Source organism: Lissotriton helveticus, chromosome 4_1, assembly GCF_964261635.1.
Source record: "Lissotriton helveticus chromosome 4_1, aLisHel1.1, whole genome shotgun sequence".
NCBI lineage: Eukaryota > Metazoa > Chordata > Amphibia > Caudata > Salamandridae > Lissotriton > Lissotriton helveticus.
The window spans coordinates 1,290,391,819-1,290,416,024 of NC_136063.1; the positions used below are offsets into that span (position 1 = coordinate 1,290,391,819).

At 47.9% G+C, this 24,206-nt stretch overlaps 1 protein-coding gene across 1 annotated transcript in view; it reads right to left on the bottom strand.

Annotated features, from left to right (window-relative positions):
• The window catches only part of LOC144829088 (uncharacterized), a 1,185,727-nt gene that overhangs the window by 778,922 nt on the left and 382,599 nt on the right, over positions 1-24,206 (bottom strand). The window lies entirely within an intron of this gene.

The window sequence follows — 24,206 nt, forward strand, 5'->3', positions numbered from 1 at the left end:
GCTCTTCCCGCTGCTGTTCGCCCTTGCGGTGGAGCCATTAGCGGCGTTCCAAGGCTTGCGACTTAACAACCAGGTGCACTATATCTCACTGTATGCGGATGACCTCCTATTGTTTCTGAGAGACTCGGGGGAGGCCCTGGAGGGGGCGCGCTCCCTCCTCGATTGCTTCGGAGACATCTCGGGACTGCGGGTTAACTGGGTGAAGACTTGCGTATTCCCGGTGACCAGAGCATGCGACCCGCCCACACTGCCGCCTGATTTGGCATGGGAACTTAGGTGTCTCCCCTATTTGGGGACGCATGTGTACCATACTCAGGAGGATCTCCTTGAAGGCAACATCGGCAGAGCATTGAGGGGCCCGAGGGGTAGCATGCGGTTCCGAGTGGCGCTGCTGAAGATGGTGGCGTTTCCTCGACTCTTATACTTTTTCCGGACCCTACCGATCCGGATACCTGTTGCTCTTTTTCGTCAACTCCGATCTGCGGTGGGGAGCTTTATCTGGGTTGCAGGGAGACGCAGAGTAGCATTGGATACTCTGATGCGGCCGAGAGCTGAAAGGGGCCTTGCTGTCCCAGATTTTGAATTGTATTACATAGCTGCGTAATTCCAACACCTTACTCAGGCAGTGGCATTGGAGTTTCGAGGGCTGGACAGGGAATCTGACCCAGATGTGCTGCGGCATGTTTGTCCTTCGTGGTCCTACAGCAGCGACTGCGGACTACTGAATTGTCGATGGTGAAGGGTGCCCTGAGGCATTGTTGGAAACGGTTCCACAATAGAATTGGGGTGCATCGACCATACGCTCCCGAAATACCGCTGGGCATGTGTACGCATTGCCGCATGGTGGGGATTGGTCTGCCCTCGCAGACTGGGAGGAGCTGGGTCCACAGATGGTGGGTGATCTGTATGCAGATGGTGTGCTATTACCCTATGGCACATTGCAAGAGACTTTTGGTCTTTCGCGTGGCCATTTCCTGATGCACGTGGCACTCACTGGTCACTGTTATCCAGAGACATTGGGGCACTGGACTCTCAGAGCCACCAACAAGCGGAGCGTGCCAATACATGGTGATGGCAGCGGGCATGTATAAAGCGGTTACATGCTTATATAAATAAACGCATGCTGGGAGAGGGGCTGAACCCGTTGCAGAAGGTACGGAAGCAATGGGCGACGGACTTAGATAAAGAAATACCCGACACGGCCTGGTTGCAAATAATTGAAAGAGCATGGAAGAGCACCAGGAATGCTAGGTTCCAGTTGATCCAATTTGTTATACTTCACAGGGCATACCTTACGCCGGCTAAAACTAACCAGTATTTCCGAGTAGACACTGCACTATGCCCCCGGTGCAGACTACAGGGCGCGGACTTGAGCCATATGCTCTGGGATTGTCCGCAGTTGGGCACATACTGGGAGGAGATAACTGATTTGCTTTGTAGAGTAACCGGGCGACAGATTACTCTGGATAAGAAGACTTGCCTGTTACACTGGTTTCCACACACTAGTAAAACTAATTTGTCTAGCAAATTTGTAGACCTAGGATTCATTCTGGCCAAGAGGGAAATTATATCTCACTGGAAGGCAGCGGTAGGCCCTAGCTACGCTAGATGGAAGGCGGCATTGCTTATGTGGGCGAGCAGCGAGAGTTTGGTTAGATTGCAGCAGGCTCATAGGTCCCATAACGACAAGACGCTAGAGGTGGCGCGGGCCTGGGAGGCCTTGGTGATGGAGCTACGGACATGAGATCTAGACACTGACCAAGAATCCAGCGTGCCAACGGAGGATGGAAACCAATAGACGGTCCCCGCTAGACGTGGGGGGGATAGCATGTGAGATGATTCCCGACTCTCGTGGTAGTCAAGATATTTAATGGTATTGTTGATGTGATGGTATGTACACAATCTGCACACTAGGGTGGTATTTTGCTAGTATTTACTCTTTTAGTTGCAGCGCCGGCAATATGGGCGAGGGGGTAGGGGTGGTTAGACGGGGAGGGAGGACCTGCATATGGTATTGAATGATGACCTAGAGCCCAGAACTTCAATCATAGTGGAATGTTGAATGGGGGGGGCTTGACACTGCAGCGGTAGGTCTGGTACAGGGACCTTGCGACATTGATCAGACTTCCATAATTGATTTGTCGGATTGCTGAAATAATGTCAATGTTTTTTTTTTGTTACTAAATGTCGGGCTCTATGTAACTATGATGGTCCTTCCTTATGTCTGTTTGTGTTTTAAAACAATAAAACATTTTTTTAAAAACAACAAAAAAAAACAAATCAGAACCAGAATGGAAAAAATGGTTGCTCTGGCCCACAGACACAAACAACTGTCAAGATCGATTCCTGAACAAACACAGGGTTTCACTATCTGTAGGCCAGACCCAAGATATGTTCCAAGACTGCATCCTGGGGTAGAAACAACATACAGTATAGGAAAACGATGCCTTGATTGGCTACAGAAATCTACACTTGAGGATGTAAAACAACACTTATCTTTACTTAAAGATGGCGCAGAACTTAGGGAATTTTTGCTAGGACCAAGAAAACTGCGTCAAAAACTTTTCATATATGGCAGTGTATACGCTGCTTATAATGAAATATGGAAGATTACCCAAGCAGAGAATGTAGAATGAATACGAGAAATTGATCGTATTGATTTAGAGAAATCTCTCTCTGTAGTACACAATGGGTTAACGACTCTGTCGTCCAGGATATATTAATTGGACAGCATTGTGTCTTCCGCCATAGACATCGTGGAACAAGACTTGGTCATGCTGCACCATGGTCAGTCTCAGTTACGTTCTATCATGCTATTAGGCTGGATGCTACAAAACTTGCGTGCAGGCTATGTTCCTTGGCGTTTAATCAACACTACGTCACTATTTTCAGAATTCAATCTCACTGATAAACAGATCAAACTGGCACAAAGGGGAGCATACTATACAGTGCTGAGCCTTGAAAAACTGGAAAATTTACCATTCACAGTGGCAGAAAAATCAGCTACTGAGTCGATCATACATGGTAAAATTACTCTGCATTTTACAATTTTCCATTTTCAGTATTGCCTAAAACACAAAAGCAGGCGAATATGAAAGGTTGGGTAAAGAATACATCAAGACATCCTGGGATTAGCCATACACACACAGATGCTGGAGTGGGGATGTGAAGTGTTTCTTAGCGATTCCAACTGTGAAAACGCACTAAGCAGTTCTCTCCTTAGTCAGGGTATTAATTTACACGGGGCCTGCGATGGTTCCACTACAATCTTATCCTGACACCTGCAAGGGTTACCAGCTGCAGTGATAAATCCAATTTTTGTACTACTTTCTAATTGAAGTAACCTCATGTTGAACGATCACAGCTGCTGTGGCATGTTGTCAGGTATTCCATATCTAGTGACTGTTTCATCCAGGGTCACTTGCTGTATGCAAGTATTGTTTCCACAAACCAAGACAGTCATGGAGTCACCTTTATGGCCTCCACTGAAAATCTCTTCTATATGAATTGATATTTTAAGCAAGAATAAAAGCCATTCTTTTACAAAAAACTGTGCCACTGACCTCGGCCAAAGAAACCTATGATCTACAAGTCGAAAGGACTTCTGCCAAGATAAATGCCCTTTTGAATACAAACTGACCTATACATTTCTCAGAAATATTGGAACGTATCTTAAACATATATGATACGAGCGGTATTGTACAGGTATTTAAGACCGTGTTTTCAGGACTGTTAGCACCTTTTCAAGTAGTCCTCGGAATACTTCCCAACTTCGGGCACTTCGTGCACTCTGTGTTTGGCGGACTGCCACTACTTTTTGGACTCATTGAAGGGATCCTATTTTTGCTCCTATTGCTATGATATGGCAAGCCAAATCACCAATGCCACTCCAAGCACCATAGAGCGAGCTCTATTGTAGATGAAGTGTCATGAGCGCATCTTCCAAATTGTAGGTTTTCATCGTCTACGAGAATTAAATACCACATGGTTTCTGTCATTCAGACCAATCTGGCTAGATTGCATCTTACCTGTTCTACGCTGCCTGCATTGCAGTGAAGAATGCGTGCTAGACATCTGTCTAACACTCCCATCAGTTATGCCTATGGATATCGATACTCTGCTGGACCGGGTAATGGCCCATGCTCTGTATTGTCCCCAGCGGCTACCAATCCTGATGACGGCATTCATTGAGCTCTCACAGACGCAAAATGCTACTGCTGAGTTACGAGAGGAAACAACAGGCGCGCAGGTAACATCCGATACGAACATTGCTGATGCGACCAATGCTGAAGGCGATGCTTCTCATCTATTTATAAATTAGGTCATCCAACTTTCACCTACAATGATAGACGACATTTTGTCTAGAGACATAGAATATTTCATGTTTTCTCCCAGCCCTAACGCTGACTTTTGATTTTGGCTCGCAGTGTTCGGAGAGACTTTAAATTTGCCCAACTTTTTCCTATGATTAATTTTTTTTTCCAAATTTGTATTTTAAATTTTTTCGGCACAAGTAATCTGCTTATAGTAGAACTATTCATAGAGAACTAGAATTCTTTGAATACTTCCAGAGACAATATATGAGCTTGTCCACAACTAAATGATTATGTAATCTGAAATGAAATGTTTTCGACCCTTTTCCTTTTGTATTTACGAGCCATTTCATGAATGTATATTCATTCACTGAGCATTCATTACCAACTAACGCTTAGAATGAAACATTGCTTTAATGTGTACAGCATCATTGCATTTTATGCATCGCAACAGTTTTCAATGCATTTTTTACAATGTATTTTTAGACATGTTCTTAGCCATCTATATGTAGCTATGTTTTAGATATGTTTAACATGTTTAGGATTTAGTAACGTCGTACATGTCGGTGTTGTGTGTCGATTTAGATTCCGTGTGAAATTCCCGATTCATGCCCTTATATCGGTACAATTCACATTGCCCTTATTTAGGCATTGTTCATGCTAACCAAATACAGGCATGGCTACTTACATACGTTCATCTACGTCACAACAAGTTCTTGGAAAACCAGACTCTTAGGCCTTTAGGACTTCCCCTTGCTTGGATATTGATTTCTCCAAGAACTCATTTCTTATTCATGAACATCTATTCCTTAGGGGTTCATTCATGACGTTCTTATGTCCGACTTTTACGTCAATACTGGCATTCCTAAACACCTTCAAGGTATAAATATGCCTTCACTAGCCATGGCAAACCATGGTTCGGTTCAGTCCACGGTTGGACTGCCTACTTGCACGGCGCGGCTCACCACGTCAAGTTCGGAAGGAAGTCAAATCTCAAACAGACGCACTGACCAGACGCTGCCGTCCTCCTCACAGAGAATCCAGCTCCAGTGTTTCTGACTCCCCTTGCAGGGTGTTAGAGATCGAGACCCGGGAAAGAGATTCCCATCTCTCTCATTCTAAGGTATGGAGCAGACTAGAACATAGAGGGCCTTTTAGCAAATCTTGGCAACTATAGCTAAACTAGACTATAGCTAAACAGCACCTACTTCTTCCCTCATACTACACTTAGGTTAGGTACACTGGGGTAGGATTATTTTAGGAGCACCAGATGAGTATTTTAGCCTGTGTTATTTATGTATGTATTTTTATGAATATATGTCACAGCTACAAACCATGCTATTACAGTATTATTTTATCTTACTGCAAACGTTTATCTTACTGCAAACGCTGTACATATTATACTTCGCTTTCTGTCTTACGATTGTAGCAGTTCATATCGCTTGCATGAGAAATAAGACTGTTTTATTGAAACACCCATCTATCTATTTCTGTGCAACTCTGTAGAAACGAAGCATGCATGATTGACTGAGGGAAACGGTTGTCTAATGTTTCCACGATTCTGAGATTGTTCCGACTCTAAGGGAAAAAAAGTTGTCATGTTAATGTGGTTGTCAGAAACGAATCCCTTCTTGTTGATTCGAGAAATTTCTAGTGACCTATGAGTTAGCTGGCACACACAAGTAATTACGTTTAATGTACTCAATGGAGACATACTGACTTCAGTCCTATGTCACAACTATAGTGTATGTTATTCTAATGCGCAGAGCCTATCAGGGATATAGGAACTACACTACAATCCAATACTCCCTTATATTTCCAGCCAAGCTCCGCATTGTGTTAGATGGCAGGACCCACTTTTGCGAGGACCCTCAAATGGCTTTTGACTGGATTTTATTTTATTTTTATTTACCGGATTTCTAAAGCGCATAGCTGCCCGTGAGCGTCCCAGCGCTGAGCCATTACAGATGGAATGAAGAGAGAGGGAAGGTCACGGGAACAGCCATGTCTTCAGGGATTTTCGAAATGCTAGCAGGTTGGGTTGTGCACGAAGGTCAGAGGGAAGAGAATTCCACAATTTGGACGCGTTGTACGAGAAACAGCGACCTCCTGTTCGTGCTCTATTGATCTATTGCTCTATTGATCTTGGGTACTCGTGTGAGGTGGGCATTAGAGGATCGGAGGGGTCTCGAGGTGGTATAAGGAGTGACCAGATCTTTGAGTATAGGGGGGGCTTTTCCGTTAAGAATTTTGTGCGTAAGGCAAAGCGCCTTGAACTGCACTCTTTCTATGACGGGTAGCCAATGCAGTTCTCGGATAGCTGGTTTGGCCGAGCAGCAGGTCTTGGTATTGGTCAAAATCCTGGCGGCGGCGTTTTGTACTACCTGTAATTTAGTTGTAACTTTCTGGGGTATGCCCAGGTACAGTGCGTTGCCGTAGTCCAGCCTTGACAAAATAAGACCTTGGATCAAAAGTTTCCTTGATTGGAGAGGGAGCAGTGGTAGGATTTTTCGGGTAGAGCGCAGAAGACCGAAACAAACTCCAGCCGTTTTCCTAGCTTGGGTTTGGATGGTGAGGTTTTTATCTAGCCATAGACCGAGGCTTTTAATCTCAGGCTTGGGAATTGGAGGTTTACCCATGCAGGGGGGCCAGAGAGAGTCTGGGTGGAAATGGGCCTGATTCCCCATCACCATGATCTCCGTCTTGTCATCTTGAAGCCTACCGCACTAGAAAACCGGGTCCAGCACCAAAACCTCACCAAACGGCAAGGGACCGAGGGCCCAAGGGCGCTCCCAGCGTATTGGGGCAAAGAAACCAAACTCTTCGCAGACTGAGCGAGAGAAAGCAGCAGCATTGTAAGCGGTGACGGAGATCACCCAGAAAAGTGGCTCACACTCAGAACAAGTATCAAGATCCATGAAGGAAACTGGGGATTCAGAATCGTATTCCTCCGACAAGAATAGCCTGGAGCTCCCAGTGGTGACCCCTCATACTATAGATGACATTATCTAACAAAGGCTGGCTTGCCTGGGTTGTTGTAGGAACTGGCCGGTGCAGGTGGCCCTTAACTAGGCTAAACATTGCTCTATTCCTTTACTGTTCATGATTAAGCAAATAAGCTGGTGGAGCCACGACCACCCCTGAGGCCTTCACTGTTGTTGGTTTAGGCCTTCAATGCTTTGTATTTCATTACACTTGAAGTTTGGGCAGATGGCCGTTGCCAGGATGCCCTGAGGCCGGGGAGTTGTTTTAAGTTGGGAATTTTTAAGATTACATTTCTTTGTTTCAGTTGCATGCAGGGATGTCTCATTCTTGAATCCTGTTGTTCTGGTGGGGGTGGGAATCCCTGGGTGGGGTCTGGAACTATACAGAATAGCGTTGACAAAACATGACGTGAAACTACTCACATGGAACATCAGGAGTATGGGTTCCATGTCTAAACACTATAATATTTACAATTATTTGAAACGCCGAGGAGTGCAAATCACACTCGACAGGCATGCAGGAGTGGATAGCACACTAGGACTTACAAGACATATGGCGGCTACAACATAATGGGGAAGGAGATTTATCCTTCTACTCACACTTGCACCCCCTCCACACAAAAATAGATGCAATCTGGTGCTCTCCAGTTATTGGCACTCTCACCCAACACACAGAATAGTTAGGCCGTACATTCTCGGACCACAGCACATTGTTAATGTGTTACCGCCCTCAAAGGCGTAGATCCCCAATACCCACATGGAGACTCAACCCCATGTCACTGTAAGATGAGCCCTTTGTGGAATCATTACGATCCACTATAGACGCCAACTTCACAGAAAATACAGATTCTGCCTCTACAACACTTATAGAGTAAGTGAGGGGGCACTGTATGGGGCAGACAACTGGGATTCAAAGGGAGCATAGGGAGCTCATGGAGATATAGGGAGAAATAAGAGTACTGGATACTATGCAGGGCCCAGGGACGCAGGCACATGAACAATTAATGACTAAACGGAAATGTTGCGACGAAGTGTTGGAAAGTCTACGATTGCATGATCATAGAAAGTACATGGACAGAGTGCAAAGTGAGGAAGGGAAGGCGGCGGGTTACTGGCATGGCTGGTTAGACTGGGGCTCTCTGATAACCTGTATAGACATCCCTGGGGACAGCACTGAGTATGACCCAGATAAGATAGTTGGCGCCTTTCAGGGATATTGCGAACAGTTATACACCGCACAGCGGGGAGCATCACAGGTGGAGGTAGACACCTTTCTGGCCACTTTGGCTCTTAACATGGTGGATGATGAGACTGCGGAGGAGCTGGGGGAACCGATTACATTACAGGAGGTCAGGGGTGCCATTGCATTGTTGGCAGGAGTAAAACACCGGGCTCAGATGGCCTACACGCTGAGTTCTATGGTAAGTATGGGGATAAACTGGCCCTTCGCCTGGTGATTGTGTATAATTAGGCCCTTCAGCTGGGACACTTACCACCCTCTACAAGGTCTGCACTGATGATACCGCACCCCAAGAGTGAGCTCCAAGAGACAGGGGTGAGGGACTTCAGGCCCTTACCCATGCTCAACACAGAAATTAAACTGCTGAGCAAAATATTAGCACTCAGACTTATGCCCCACATGAAATATTTGGTTCAGCCTGATCAAAATGTGTTTGTCCCCTCCTGTAATACTTCATATAATTTACAAAGACAGTACTCGGTGCTCTACCATTCAGAGGCCAAGAATCTGACACGGGCTGTGTTTCTCTCGGTAGACCTAGAGAATGCGTTTGATACGGTAAGCTGGGAGTACCTAACTGAACTCATGAGGAAAATGGGACTGGGGATGGGCTGGCTGAAGTGGGTCCAACTGCAATATGCTACACCAACGGCATTGGTCAAGATGGGCAATACTATCTCGCCGGAGTACACAATATCGCGTGGGACCCGACAAGGCTGCCCTCTGTCCCCACTCTTGTTTGTTCTGGCGGTAGAATCGCTGGCTGAGATCTTCCGGAAAGGAGGTGACGGCTTGGGAATATCATTGAATGGCAGAATGTATGTAATCTCTTCATGTGCTGACGACCTGTTGGTCCATATGGTTCAGGATGTAAAAGGGGCAAGAACTGCCTTTGAACTATTGGAGAGATTCGGCTACCTGTCCGGCCTTAAGGTTATCGACCATAAAACACACCAGTTTCCAGTAGCAGGACCCTTCCCCTGACCAGAGGATCTCCTTGTTGAGTGTAACTGGACTCCGGGTTCCTTTTCATATCTGGGCATTCAGATCTTCCATTAGTTCGAGGACATGGTGTTATATTTCATATTGGTACCCTGATATAGGTCTAGGGAACATCGTACACTTTCCGTACATCATCTCCCCATCATTTCATTCAAATATCTTTATTCGGCACTTAAAAAGATACCATAAAAGTACATAAAAACATTTTAAAACCACATTAAAATGATTAGAAAAAAGGAGGGGCATTAAATTCATATCTGAGATTTTCTGTTATCAGTCTCTAATTACAGGACGTTACAATCATTTGCTTCTCTTGTATTCCTTAACCTCATGGCCACCTTAATAAAACTTATTATACAAAACAGTGTGTGAGCGTCTGAGGCTTTCTGCAAAAACAGTAGAGCTGCTTTTGCCTGTTTGAATTTAGCTTTTTTGAGAATCTCCACCAGGAACTTACGTCTAGGGGCTGAGTAAAATGAGCATAACAGTACAAAGTGAAGGGTGTCCTGCGAAGACCTACTGTCGCAGCCGCAGGTACCCTTCAACTCCACTGATAAAGTAAATCCAGGGGGGACAGACAATAAATGATGTAACATATTAAGTCTAAAACGGGTCATATGAAATCTGTCCTGTGCATTGTACATCACTGATAAATATGGTTCCATTCCATGTTCCATTTTCAATAATCTGTAGGACAAAACTGTAGATTTGCACTTTTCGGTGACAGCCCTGCTTATAGATGTCCATTCACCGAACAGTTTTTTGACCAAAGTCTTATTCTGGGCATTTAGGGTTTCAGGTGCGGTGTAAAAATTTTTGCAGCCAATTGCCTCCAAGGAGTCTTTTACATATTTTATCCAGGGGATATGGCTCCCTCTGTCACGATTCAGGCAGTCTTTAATGATTTGTCTGCTAAGACTGGCCTCTGGATTAGTCCAGATTTTGATCCAGGCCAAGAGCGGTCTGATCTTTATTCGGTCTTCAATGTAGGGTTCTCCCAGTTCTTCATGTATAATGTAAGATGGGGTACTCTGTGGCACTTTCAAGATCCTTTTAAAGAACTTATTTTCCTCCACCTGAATCTGGTGCATGTGCATATTTGTGAAACCCCACACTTCTGACCCATAGGCTGCTTTAGCGCAGCATATCGACCTATACAACTTAAGTACTTGCTCCGGCGACCATCTGCCCCGTCTTCTCCCATAACCCATTATGGCCCCTGACGACGCCACCAATTTTGCCGCGTGTTTATCCATCAGGAATTTAAAGTCTAATCGCTCATCAAATAATACGCCTAGGTAGGAAAAGGACTGGACCAGGTCTATTTTATAGGAGCCTATCCTATAGACAAATTTCCTGTTTGATCTTACCCCAACTGACATAACATAAGACTTTTCCAGGTTAGCTGACAGGTCAAGTGTGGCCATGAAGTTAACAAATCCATCGCTCAGCCTCTGCAGCCCCCGCGGTGTTCGGGCTAACAACACCGCGTCATCCGCGTAAAGCAGGACGGGCACCAGACGATGACCTATTTGGGGGGAATCCACACTCAATTTGGATAGTTCCCTATCCAAATTATTGATGTATAGGGAAAATAAAAATGGCGCTAAAATGCAGCCCTGCCGCACTCCGCTCGTACATAGGAATGGTGCGGTCTTACTTCCATCTTGATTATAGCGGACCGTTGCCGATGTGTTCCAGTGTAGGGCCTTAAGGGTGTCAACTAACTCTTGCTCCACCCCTAGGCTTGTCATCAGTGCCCATAATTTTTCCCTATTCACGCAGTCGAAGGCCGCGGAAAGGTCCATAAACCCCAAGTAGATAGCCCCCTTACTGGCAATGGTATACTTAGCGATCAAGAGGTATAGGTTCAGACACTGATCAGTGGTTGACCTTCCCTCCCTGAACCCGTATTGAATATCTGTAATTATATGGTTATCCTCTGCCCAATCTTGTAGGCGATTTAAAATGGCACGACCCAGCACCTTCGCCGTGACGTCAATTAGAGATATGGGACGATAACATTGGGGGTCATCCCGATTCCCTTTTTTGAAGATTGGTACAATGGTCGCCGAAGACCAGGAGTGGGGCAGCCCTGCCACAACTGCCTCGTTCAAGACTCTCGTGAGAATGGGAGCCCACAGTTCCATATTACTCAGAGAGAGATCAGGGGGTATGCCGCCAGGTCCAGGTGCTTTATTTTTAGTTAGCCCCAAGATTGCCAATTCCACTTCTGCCATAGAAAAATCTAGCCGTGCAGTCAGTTTTGACCTCTGCCCTTCATCGTGGTTTATTTTCCCTGTATGGTTATACAAACTCTGGAAATGGGTATACCACTGTGCTGGTAGGATGGTATTCAGAATTTGTGGTGCGCTTGGGTCCTGGAAGCACAGCTTATTTATACCTTTCCAGAACCCAGACAGGTCTCCTCTTTCTGCAGCCTCCCTTAGGTCCTCCCAGGCTTGTCTTTGAAGACTTTCTTTACGGGATTTCAGGGCCTTTTTATATATCGATCTGCGTTGGGCAATTCGAATGTTGTCCCTAGGGCACTGTTTTAGGCTATATTTGAGATCTTTGTGTGCCTTGATACACTCTTTGTCAAACCAACGAGATGTAACGGGTGGTACGCTTCTTTTAGTGGTCTTTATTAGAAAGTCGACGAGACGTGCCATTTCTTCGAATGCGGTAACCACCATCACTCCCTCGTTGTTTTGGTCAAGGCATACATTTATAGCATCTAGCCCTGCAGTTACGAAACTCCTATAAAACTTATCTCCATCTATCTTGGCCCATCTAAGCCTCCTCCCCTGGTCTACCACCTTTTCTATTGAGTCTACTCTGCTTGGTGGGTTCTTAAAATTTAGACATTTTAGTTCCATAACCAAAGGGTTATGGTCCCTAAAAATGCTATTTTCAATTGCCGCACTGCTAATCCACTTTCTAAGTGTGGGAGAAACCATAATAAAATCTATATATGAGTGACAGCCTCTACCCTTAAAGGTTGGGCTAGGTTCCCCACTGCTACCTATCTCAATCAGGTCCATCGTGTGCACCAAATTGTGCCTTTTCGTCACCTTATCTATTTCCCACCCCTCTGCGGAGTGTACAAAGTGTGGTCCTTTTGACACTGTGCACCGCGACCAGTCCTTATTTAATGGCCTCAAGTTCCCACAGAGGTGACAATTAAAGTCCCCTGCGAGGATAACACACGGGGCAGCTGCTACATTTGTTAGCGATAACTGAGCATCTAAGCGGGAATCTAATTCTTTTATTACATTTCCTCTACTATTTGTGCCTACCTCATTATACCAATTTACCAATAAAATGTTAGTCCCTTTAGAACAGAAGCCTATCGCCTGCATGTTTTGTGAATTCCAATTATGGTTGGACCATACCCCTTGTATGCGAAGGTCTACATAGATTAGTAGCCCTCCAATCGCTCTCCCTGATGAAGACCTTACAGCAGGGACTGGAAAACACTTAAACCCCTCTATGGTATAATGGTTGGGGTCAATCACCCAGGTCTCCTGCAAGCATATAATATGGAAGCTGGTGATATACTGTCTCCATTCTTGGCCCTCATATTTGGCCGCCAAACCTGCTATATTCCAGGATATGACTCTGAGACCGTCCTGCCCGTCCAACATATTTGCCTCATCCCCTAATGAAGGGTTTTCCTTACCTCCACAGCTATTATTATATCATTTAAGGCGACTACATTATCTGCATTTGGCCTTACTAGTTTCTCTGAAGTAGATGTGACCCTCATGTCTTTCCTACATGCCTTATGCTCTATGAACTGTATCCCCCCTTGTTGCTCTAGGACATCCTTCTTACTGGCTCCCTTGCTGCTACTTTCTTCGGGGGTGGTGGATAATATGTTTCCCATCCATGTGGACCCTTTTCCAGGTAATCCCCTTGCAGATTGAAATGGACAAGTTACATCCCAGGAGAGTCAATCCACCTCATCTAATACACAGAACCTATTCCAATGGGCATACAGTGGGATAGCAAGATCGTATGCACATGTACCCTCCCCAGGTGCTCGTCACTGTTGCACTCTATTTTGGGGGCCATAATAATCCCTGCTAACACAGACCCTGTTTATATGCGCTGGTCTCTGGGGTGTGGTGGGATAAAAATATGACGGGTGCAGTGGGTATATCTGGGTGTTTGAGCTGCCTAAGGGGGCGTCACATACATAATTCACTGCAGAAGTGTCCCTAAAATGTATTATTATGATGTCTCCTGCCACTGTTTTTAATCCCTTCCCAATCCACTCCCCTCTTCTAACGGCAAGTATTTCCCCTGAGATGTTTGGGGGTAGCAGTCTGTTCACCTTTAACCATTGCACACACTTGTTTTTTAACTCAGAATGGTTTTCTTTTTTCCCTTCCTTTAAGGGCGGAACACCTGTTAATACTACAACAAAGGGCAGGGCTTCCGGGGGGAGGTTTATAGTCGGGAAGCGAGCTGGGCCTGGTTTATATATTACATTTTTGGGCAGGGTATTTTTGGTCACATTATTACTCTCCTTCGGGTTGGGGCCCATTTTACCATGTGCGGAAATAAGTTTTCCCGCTCCCTGGTGGATGTGGTCATGAGGGGTAGTGGTAGGACAAGGGGGCAAGGGAAGTTGTGTTCCCATCTTTGGATTTGTTGTGGAAGGGTTAACTGCTGGTGCCACCTTATCCCTATGTGTGTTGTTTGATATGTCCCTTTCCTGCTTGGCCGAAGCTGGGATTCCGACGGAAGCCGCCAGCTTTGCCGTTCCTACCCCCCTGTTATTTATTATAGCTGTTAGTCTATCAATCTTTGACACCAGGGGTTTGATATGAGTGATAATAGTTTGTTCCAGACATGCCTGTAAGTCGGCTACCATGTTTGCCACCCAACAGGGTATACCTGGTGTAGTGTTAGGTGTTGGTGTCACCAGGTTATGATTGGCAGTGTGGTTTTTCCCTTTTTCTTATTTACTGAAGTTTCTTTGTTCCTTCTCTGGCCTGTATTACTTATTGTCAGATTCCATGGAGCAAGGGGAGGATTTAGATCTATAGGAGTGTCCTCAACCACTATGGGGGTCCCTGTGGGTGCCTGTGCGCAGGGGAGCTCAGCATAAGAAGACGTTAAGCAGAAGCTTGTGTCCAGAACGTCTGTTACAACCACGGAAAAGTCCCCTCCTAAGTCTTGGATGGATACAGTGGGTGGGAGTGATAGCCTTCTTTCAGTGTTTACAATTGCCGTAGCTACTGCCCCTATAGTTTGTTGCAACATCTTAACTATTGCAGTTAGGCTAGGTAAGGGCTGCGGTATGGCTGCTTTCAGTCTGGTGTTTGAACGTAGTGTGGGCATCTTAGCGATTTTGCTCACCTTCCTCATTCTTTGGTAGTTAATGCTTTTCAGGTTTAAGAGGTGTCCTCACCAGGTGGAAATTATCTCTTTCAGACTTGGAAATCCAAGCGATATCACCAAGCACTTTTAAGGCCACGGGGCTTTATGACGATGTTAGCAGTACCTTTAGATGAGCATGTTGTCCTCACCGCAGTCCAGTAGTGAGAAGTTAGGGGGGAGGCCCAGCCTCCTCCGGCCGTAGAGGGCCCACCCTTTGCCCGGGCTTAGCCCGGCGCTCCCGCAACGCGGATGTAGAGCCTGGATTTTATGCACCACCTGGCGCGCTACTTCGGGATACAACTTCCGGTCCAGGGGAAGGGGCAGCTGGGAAGGGTTGTTTTTCTTGAGCCCTCTCGCTCTCCCCCACTCGGCGGCTGCTATCAGAATGCAGCGGTGGAGGGAGAGCGGAACACCAGCGCAGGTCCAAAGCCGGTAACTTGTGACGGTGAGCAAGCAAACAAAACAGGTTTAGTGTGTCCCCCGCTCCACCGATGTAGAGCCTGGATTTTATGCGCCACCTGGCGCGCTACTTCGGGATACAGCTTCCGGTCCAGGGGCAGGGGCAGCTGTGAAGGGTAGTTTTTTTTTATCCCTCTCGCTCTACCCCACTCGGCGGCTGCTATCAGACTGCAGCAGCGGAGGGAGAGCGGAACACCAGCGCAGGTCCAAAGCCGGTAACTTGTGACGGTGAGCAAGCAAACAAAACAGGTTTAGTGTGTCTCCCGCTCCACCGATGTAGAGCCTGGATTTTATGCGCCACCTGGCGCGCTACTTCGGGATACAGCTTCCGGTCCAGGGGCTGGGGCAGCTCGGAAGGGTAGTTTTTTTTGAGCCCTCTCGCTCTCCCCCACTCGGCGGCTGCTATCAGACTGCAGCGGCGGAGGGAGAGCGGAACACCAGCGCAGGTCCAAAGCCGGTAACTTGTGACGGTGAGCAAGCAAACAAAACAGGTTTAGTGTGTCCCCCGCTCCACCGATGTAGAGCCTGGATTTTATGCGCCACCTGGCGCGCTACTTCGGGATACAGCTTCCGGTCCAGGGGCAGGGGCAGCTGGGAAGGGTAGTTTTTCTTGAGCCCTCTCGCTCTCCCCCACTCGGCGGCTGCTATCAGACTGCAGCGGTGGAGGGAGAGCGGAACACCAGCGCAGGTCCAAAGCCGGTAACTTGTGACGGTGAGCAAGCAAACAAAACAGGTTTAGTGTGTCCCCGTCATTTCAAATGAACGAGCCTTATAAGGACATAACTCCAAATAAGGACTTTTTATTATTAACCACAACTTGTGCCAAGGGCATCGCATACAGGAGACGTATCCATTGGATGAAACCCGGACCAAAGCCCATTTTCTGAAGTACAGCCATAAGATAGGGCCATTCAGTTATATTGAATGCCATGGATGCACCCAAGGATACTAGTATGGCTCGTTCCTGTATTGTTGCTGCCCTACCTAAGACACCATGGCTCTGCGTAGGTTTAGTGCCGTGTTCCGGAGTGGTATAAAGCCGGATTGATCAGGGTGGACAAGGCTCGATATGATTTCAACTAATCGATTGGCCAGTACCTTAGTGAGAATCTTAGGTTCGGCATGGAGGAGTGAAATTGGCCTATATGAGGAACAGGTAGTTTTGGGCTTACCCTCCTTATGGATTGTGACAATGGTGGCTATTCGTTGGTCCCATGGTAGTTCCCCCCTCTCCATGCTTTCTTAACACTAGGCTTTTAAATATTGGGCTAACTTGTCCGGTCTGAGCTTGTATAATTCGATAGGGATGCCGTTAGGGCCTAAAGCCTTCCCTGAACTCGATGACCTTATTGCCTTCGCAATCTCGTCTGCTGTGAGTGTGCTATCTAGCAGCTGTTGATCTGTTAGAGAGAGGGCATGAAGCACTGTATCTCTCAATAATTCAAAAGAATCTTCTTCAGTATAGGGTGCCACAGTGGAGTATAGCCTGGCAAAGTGTCGAGCAAAACAACGTACAATTTCTTGTGGATCTGTTACACACGTGTTGTCGGTGTCTGGCAGCATTGGGACCAGCCTGCTCGGCACAGGTAGGTACTTGTGACAAACAGGGAACCTTGCCTCTGGTCAGGGTAAGGGGTTACAATCCTAAAATAACCCCTGCTCACCCCCTTGCTACCTTGGCACAAGCAGACAGGTTTATCTCAGAGGCAGTGTGTATAGCATTTGTGACCACATACAGTTACCAAGTGACAACACTACAGATGGACACCACACAAGATTTATATAAAGAATAAGTATTCTTTATATAGATTTATCACAAGAACATAAACAACAAAAATACACAATACTATACTTAAGATGGCAGTTTTAGCTTAGTTCAGTTCAATTTTTAAGATGCAACACTTTGCTCCAATGTACCTTACGATGCGTTGCGCTTCCACAACAAGCAATGTTGCAGCGATGGAAAATGCGCCAAAGTTCCGGTGCAAAGAAATAAAGACGTGAAGATCTTCCCGATGCGGCACGCTTCCCCGATGATGCGAAAAGTTTCGATTCGAAGCGTCAGCTGCAGCGGCGACACCCTTGTTCAGCGATGCAACAGCAACAGCTTCAGCTGCAACACTCTTCTCCGACGTTTGTGAGAAGCTTCCGCATGATGCGACAACTACATCGGCGACATCCTTGTTCAGAAATGCGACAGCAGCAGCTCGGACCGCGGCACGCTTCTCCGGGAATGCGAGGCGCTTTCCTCAATGCGGTGCAATACAACAGCTACAGCACCAACACCATTGTTCAGAAATGTGATGGCAGCAGCAGCGACGGCGACACGCTTCTTCCTCGTTGCAAGACACTTCTCCCGATGCGGTGCAATACGCCGGCTACAACAGCAACACCCTTGTTCAGAAATGCGATGGCAGCAGCAGCGACGGCGACACGCTTCTTCTACGTTAAGTCGCCCTTCCAGCTCCTTGTGACAAGCAGTCCCTCAGAAGGCCCAAAACAGCAGTAGGTACTTCCAAAGAACTCTGGGGAGCTGGGGGTTGAAGTCTGTAGTCCCTGTGACTTCAGCAGGAAGCACGCTCTTTTTCAAGTCCTTGGAGATCCTTCACAAGTTTAAATTAAAGTACACAAAGTTCCTTTCTCCTTCCTTTGGCAGTCAGGCAACCACTGTAGGCCAATCCCCCAAGCAGCACTTCAGCTTAGGGATAGTCTTGCCTCAGTTTCTTCAGGTTCCTTTCCTCAGTAAAGGTTTTTTCTTGTAGTGCAAAAGTGATCTAATTTCTTGAGATCAGGGTCCCAATATCTATAACCCAAAATTCTTTGTCCTCTGAGGGCAGAGGGGCCGTTGCCCAGTCCAAACCAGTTCTAGAGCACTCTGTTTACATGACTCCTTCTTTTCTTTCACAGTGCAGGGCAGAAAAATCAGATGCCCCACAGGAGGTTGAGCCAGCATTGTGGAGGAAAAGCACAGCCCTGGAGCACTTTGTTGACATGATTCCTTCTCTCCTTTCACAGTGCAGGGCAGAGACATCAGACTCACCACAGGGGGTGGAGCCAGCACTGTGGGGGGCAGGCATAGTCCTATTCAGGTCCCAGGTGCAACTCCTCCCTCCCATCGAGATGCAGATCTCTCTATTCACCACTGGGCGGACTCACCCTGTCTCCTGGAATCCCCCAGCCCTGTCACTCAAACTCCAGACAAGGAATACACAACCTAGCAGAGGCAGGTTTGGATAGTTAGACAAGAAAATATCTACTTTTGAAAGTGGTATTTTCAAACACAGAATGTTAAAACCAACTTCAATAAAAGATGCATTTTATCATTCTGAGTTCAGCCATACTAAACTAGAATTTCTACCATGTTCTCTGAGTCAGTTAGGATTATAGGATGTAATAATCTAATTGCCCATTCGGCCTATGAAGAACAGGTAGCCTTGCAATAGTGAAAAACGAAAATGGCTGTAATTAACTATTAGGACATGCCAATCAATCAATCAATCAATCATGGACATTTGTATAGCGCGCTACTCACCCGGAGGGTCTCAAGGCACTGGGGGGCGGGGTCCGCTACTGCTCGAAGAGCCAGGTCTTGAGGAGCTTCCTGAATGAAAGGTGATCCTGGATCAGTCGAAGGTGGATGGGGAGGGAGTTCCATGTCTTGGCCACCAGGTAGGAGAAGGATCTTCCCCCGGCGGTGGCTCTGCGGATGCGTGGTACGGCGGCGAGGGCGAGGCTGGTCGATCGTAGCTGGCGGGTGGGTGCGTAGAAGGTCAGGCGGTTGTTGAGGTACTTGGGGCCCAGGTCGTGGAGGGCCTTGTGTGCGGGGTGAGGAGCCTGAACGTGATCCTCTTGCCGACGGGGAGCCAGTGCAGGTCTCTCAGGTGGCCGGAGATGTGGCTGTGTCGGGGGACGTCCAGGACGAGTCGTGCGGAGGCGTTCTGGATGCGCTGGAGTCTTTTCTGAAGTTTGGCTGTGGTTCCGGCGTAGAGGGTGTTTCCGTAGTCCAGTCGGCTGGTGACGAGTGCCTGGGTAACCGTCTTCCTGGCTTCGGTGGGGATCCATCGGAAGATCTTACGGAGCATGCGCAGGGTGTTGAAGCATGATGATGAAACGGCGTTGACTTGTCTGGTCATCGAGAGGGAGGAGTCCAAGATTAAGCCCAGGTTGCGTGCGTGGTCCGTTGGCTTGGGAGTGGTGCCCAGGGCAGGGGGGCACCAGGAGTCATCCCAAGCAGAGGGCGATGATCCCAGGATGAGGACTTCCGTCTTGTCTGAGTTCAGTTTCAGGCGGCTATTCTTCATCCACTCGGCGACGTTTTTCATCCCTTCGTGTAGGCTGGTTCTGGCAGTGGCGGGGTCGTTGGTGAGGGATAGGATCAGCTGAGTGTCGTCGGCGTAGGAGATGATGTTGAGGTTGTGTTTGCGTGCGATGGCTGCGAGAGGGCTCATGTAAACGTTGAAGAGGGTTGGGCTGAGTGATGATCCTTGTGGTATGCCGCAGATGACTTCGGTGGCCTTGGATCTGAACGGGGGAGGCAGACTTTCTGGGTTCTTCCGGCGAGGAACGAGATGATCCACTCTAGTGCTTTCTCTTCGACTCCGATGTTGCTGAGGCACTGCACTAGGGTGCGGTGGCAGACAGTGTCGAATGCTGCAGAGAGGTCTTGGAGGATGAGGGCCGCTGTTTCCCCGTTGTCGAGCTGGGATCTGATGTCGTCAGTGGCTGCGATGAGGGCGGTCTCGGTGCTGTGGTTGGCTCAAAAACCGGACTGCGAGGGGTCGAGGGATCTTTTCGTCTCGAGGAAGGCGGCAAGCTGTCTGTTGACGGTATTCTCGATGACTTTGGCAGGAAAAGGGAGGAGCGAGATGGGGCGGTAGTTCTTGAGGTCAGTGGGGTCTGCAGTTGGTTTCTTCAGTGGGGCGTTGAGCTCGGTGTGCTTCCAGGTCTCCGGGAAGGTGGCGGTGTTGAAGGAGGTGTTGATGACGTCCCGGAGTTGGGGTGCGATGATGGAGTTGGCCTTGTTGAAGACGTGGTGGGGGCAGGGGTCGGTTGGTGATCCGGAGTGGATGGTGCCACCCACTTAGGAGCTTGTCCTTTCTTATACTTACAATGCATCCTGCCCTTGGGCCTACCATAGGGGTTTCTGATATGAAGAAAAGGGAAGGTTCAGGGACTGGCAAGTGGGTGCACTTGCCCAGTCAGCATGACAGTACCAGACTGCACGCAGGCTCTGCAATGGCAGACCGTAGACACATTTTACAAGGATGCTTCTGTGGGTGGCACAACCTGTGCTGCAAGCCCACTAGCAGCATTTGGATGTACACGCCCTGGGCACACTCAGTGCACTGTACTAGGGTCTGACAAGTAAACCAGATCAGTCAATTATGGAATCACCAATTGATACATCAATTTACAACCTGGGGCATATGCACTTTAGCACTGATCAGCAGTGGTAAAGTGCCCAGAGTCATAAAACCAACAAAAACAGGTCAGACAAAAAAGGGGAGGAAGGCAAAAAAATGTGGGGATAACCCTGCAAAAAGGGCCAATTCCAACACTCACCCACTCCTTTTTATTAAGCCAGGCTATGAATTTCCCTGTCTTGTCTCCCAGATCGTATATTTTACCAAGTTTCTCCCTCCCTAAAGTTTGGGCTTTGTTAGTTGCCAGTGCTCTATATTCATCGTGTTTAAGGCTTAGTAAGTGGAGTGATTCCGGAGTGGGCGTGGATTGTAATTCCCTTTCTAGGCGATAGATCTCATTTTTACATCAGATATCTAATTTTGCCTATCTTTCTTCTGCCCAGATATTAGAGATAACGCCTCTCCTCTGATTACTGAATTAAAGGCTTCCCAAAGTGTTTGGGAGGAGTTTACTCTGCCCTCAATTTCGCCAAATTAGTTGTCTATCGACGTAATGGGGGCCTTTCGGATATTGGGGTTGCGGAGATGCCAGGGATTGATACGGACAAGTCTACCCCCTTTCACCTGATCTAAGAGTATATGCGCCCATGCCGGTGACTGAATGGAAATACCCTGCGCCAGATGTCTGATTTCGTGAATTTGTGAAATTTGTGGGCTGGGGACCAAAATATAGTCCAGTCTGGAGAGGCTGTTATGGTCCCTGGAATGAAAGGTATGTTGTATTGTCTCAGGGTTGTATGTACGTCAAGTATCCGCCAACCCCAAGGCCTCTAGGAAGTCGGGCAGCCATCTAGTGGTGGATCCCATCTCACGTGGGGATGGCGATCAGGGCTACCCGATACCACTAAATTAAAATCACCCCCCAATAGTAATAGCCCATCCGGCAGTGAAATAGAACAGTGCGCAGGTCCTGAAACGTAGTAGATTGTAGGCCGGGTGGCACATAAACAGACAATAGTGTAATGGTGAGCCCCTCCCATGTTACTGTAAGACCTATATAGCGGCCTTTATCATCTGCACAAGTGGAGCTCACACTAAGAGGAAATGTGATTTTTACCAGAATACCCCCTTCTCTCAAGCTAGTTGTGAACCCTGCATGTGCTACTAACTTGTATCCCCATCTACACATTGTGCTGCATGAATGCCCTGTAAAGTTTGTCTCCTGGAGAAGGACAATGTCAGGGGCCTGCTTTTTGATATATTGGAGTACTATACTGCGTTTGATCTTGTCGCTTAGCCCGTTGACATTTCAACTCAGAATTCTGGCACTCTTATCCCACTGTGAATGCATTATAACTAATTAACAGCATCATAGCTTCCATTACGCTGGCAACATAGATGTCTCAATGAGAAAACGGTAATAAAAAACAACAAAAACTAATCCCCCATCCAACAACCCCCCTCCCTGCTGCCCTGCCCTTTGGGCCTTAAACTGCCCATGTATAACTAGCAGAGTGCCTGTCGCCCTAACTGTTACTAAAAGAAGAACCGTGTGGGGTACCAGGCTCCGCCACCATCTCCCCTTCCTGTAAGAGCAATGCGGTCCCCCAGGCCGAATCTCGCCCCATCGTGAATGTGACAGATATGGGTGTGCACCCCCACCCATCCGCCCCCCAAGGAGTGTCCCAGATACCTGTCCCTTTGCAGTTAGAGATCTGTCCAAGTCCGCTGGAGCATAAACAGGGCCATTACTACAGGTCCCGGGGGAGGAATCGCCGCCACTGCCCCGGTTGTCGGATTGTCAGCCTAACCGTCTCTCCAGCCAGTCCGAGGCCATGTCTGTTGTTAAAAAAACCAGGCCCTCCCATCCACCTCAACATGAAGTTTTGCCGGGAACAGCATTGCATATTTAAAGCCACCTTCCCGTAGTTTCTTCTTGACCCTTAGGATTGTTCGTCTCCGTTTCTGCACCTCCTGCGTAAAATCCGGGAATATCGAAGTTGGTAGTTTTTTCGTGCATTTTGGAGGATCACGTCTCTGTCCCGGAAGTTGAGAGCACTCGCCAACATTGGCCGCGGGGGCCCCTGGCCTTGGACATCCACCCGGGACCCGATGGGCCCACTCTACAACAAAGAATTTACTGAGACCCTTGGGTTGTAGATGATTCAATATTAAGTCTTCCACAAAGAGATCCAGGGTTTGCCCTTCCGCTTTTTCCGGCACCCCTAGGATTCGCACGTTGTTTCGTCAAAGACACCCTTCATAATCATCCAGTTTTTGCCCCTTGAACTTGCAGGATGATTGCAATTCATGCATATTGTGTTCTAATTGAGTGACATCGGCAAGTAAGCTCGAGGTCGTGATTTCTACTTACTTGACCTTTTCATTAATTCTGGCGAGGTCTGCTCTAAAGAGGTTCATGTCGATGGAGAGTGAGTCCATTTTGTGCTCCATCACTGTTTTAATGCCAGATATGGTGTCCATAATGTCTTTTAAACTCAGTTCTGAACTCTCCCCGCTAGGGTCTGCTGCAGTCTTGTTCTCAGTCTGGAGGTCTTGTAGGGCGTCCTTGGAAAGGGTATAGCGGTCTAATTTATTAGTTTGGGTCGTTTGGGTCCCTTCGTCCTGGTAGATTTGGATTTATCCATGGTCTTCCTTGATAGATCAGGGTGTTGGTGTTCTGCTGTTACCCAACTAGGTCCGCGGTGAGACAATGTGCAATATCAGCACAGGGCCTGGTCACAGTGAGTGGCAGGCGCAACTTGGGGAAGGGGGTATCTTCACCGCAGCTGCAGGCAGCGAGCGTCCCCAGCGCTGCTACGCCCCTATGATGCAGATGGCTCCACAGCATGGATATTTGCATTAGCCAGTGCACGATCCGGACGCTGCCTCCTGCGCTTCCCTCAGTGCGCCAGGGGTTCCGGTACAATCCTTAGGGTGATGTCCAGAGGGGAGTGGGGCATGCAACAACCGTCTGTCACCACGAGTTTGTTGCATCCCAGCGCCTCAGCAGGGTCAGCAATTCAGGCAAGGTTGAAGGTTGGGGGGGGCACGCGGCCAGGCAGATATCAGTGCAAGTGTGGATGTGGCGGCCATACGCCCCCGCTGCCGCCCCTCAGTGATTCTCGCCCTGTATGTCAGGCCGCCTCGATGAAGACGCACCTCTGCTGTACTGCGCCGCTACTCACCGCGCTGGAGTGCAGCACAATTGGCTGCTCTCACCCGGTAAGCGCCTCGCTGCCACTGCGGGAGCTGGAGATGATCTCAGCACACATCACCGGTTAGACCCAGGAGCTGGGCCGGAGTAGGCCGCAACCCCAGGGCACCTCCACAGGTCAGGCCAGCACTCCAGTCCCCGGCTGCAATGTTCGTATTGGCCGCAGGCTAATGGGGCCCGCAAGTCTCGCTGTATGCCATCTGGCGCCCTGGGGGTTGTCGGGGTCGGTGCTGCTTC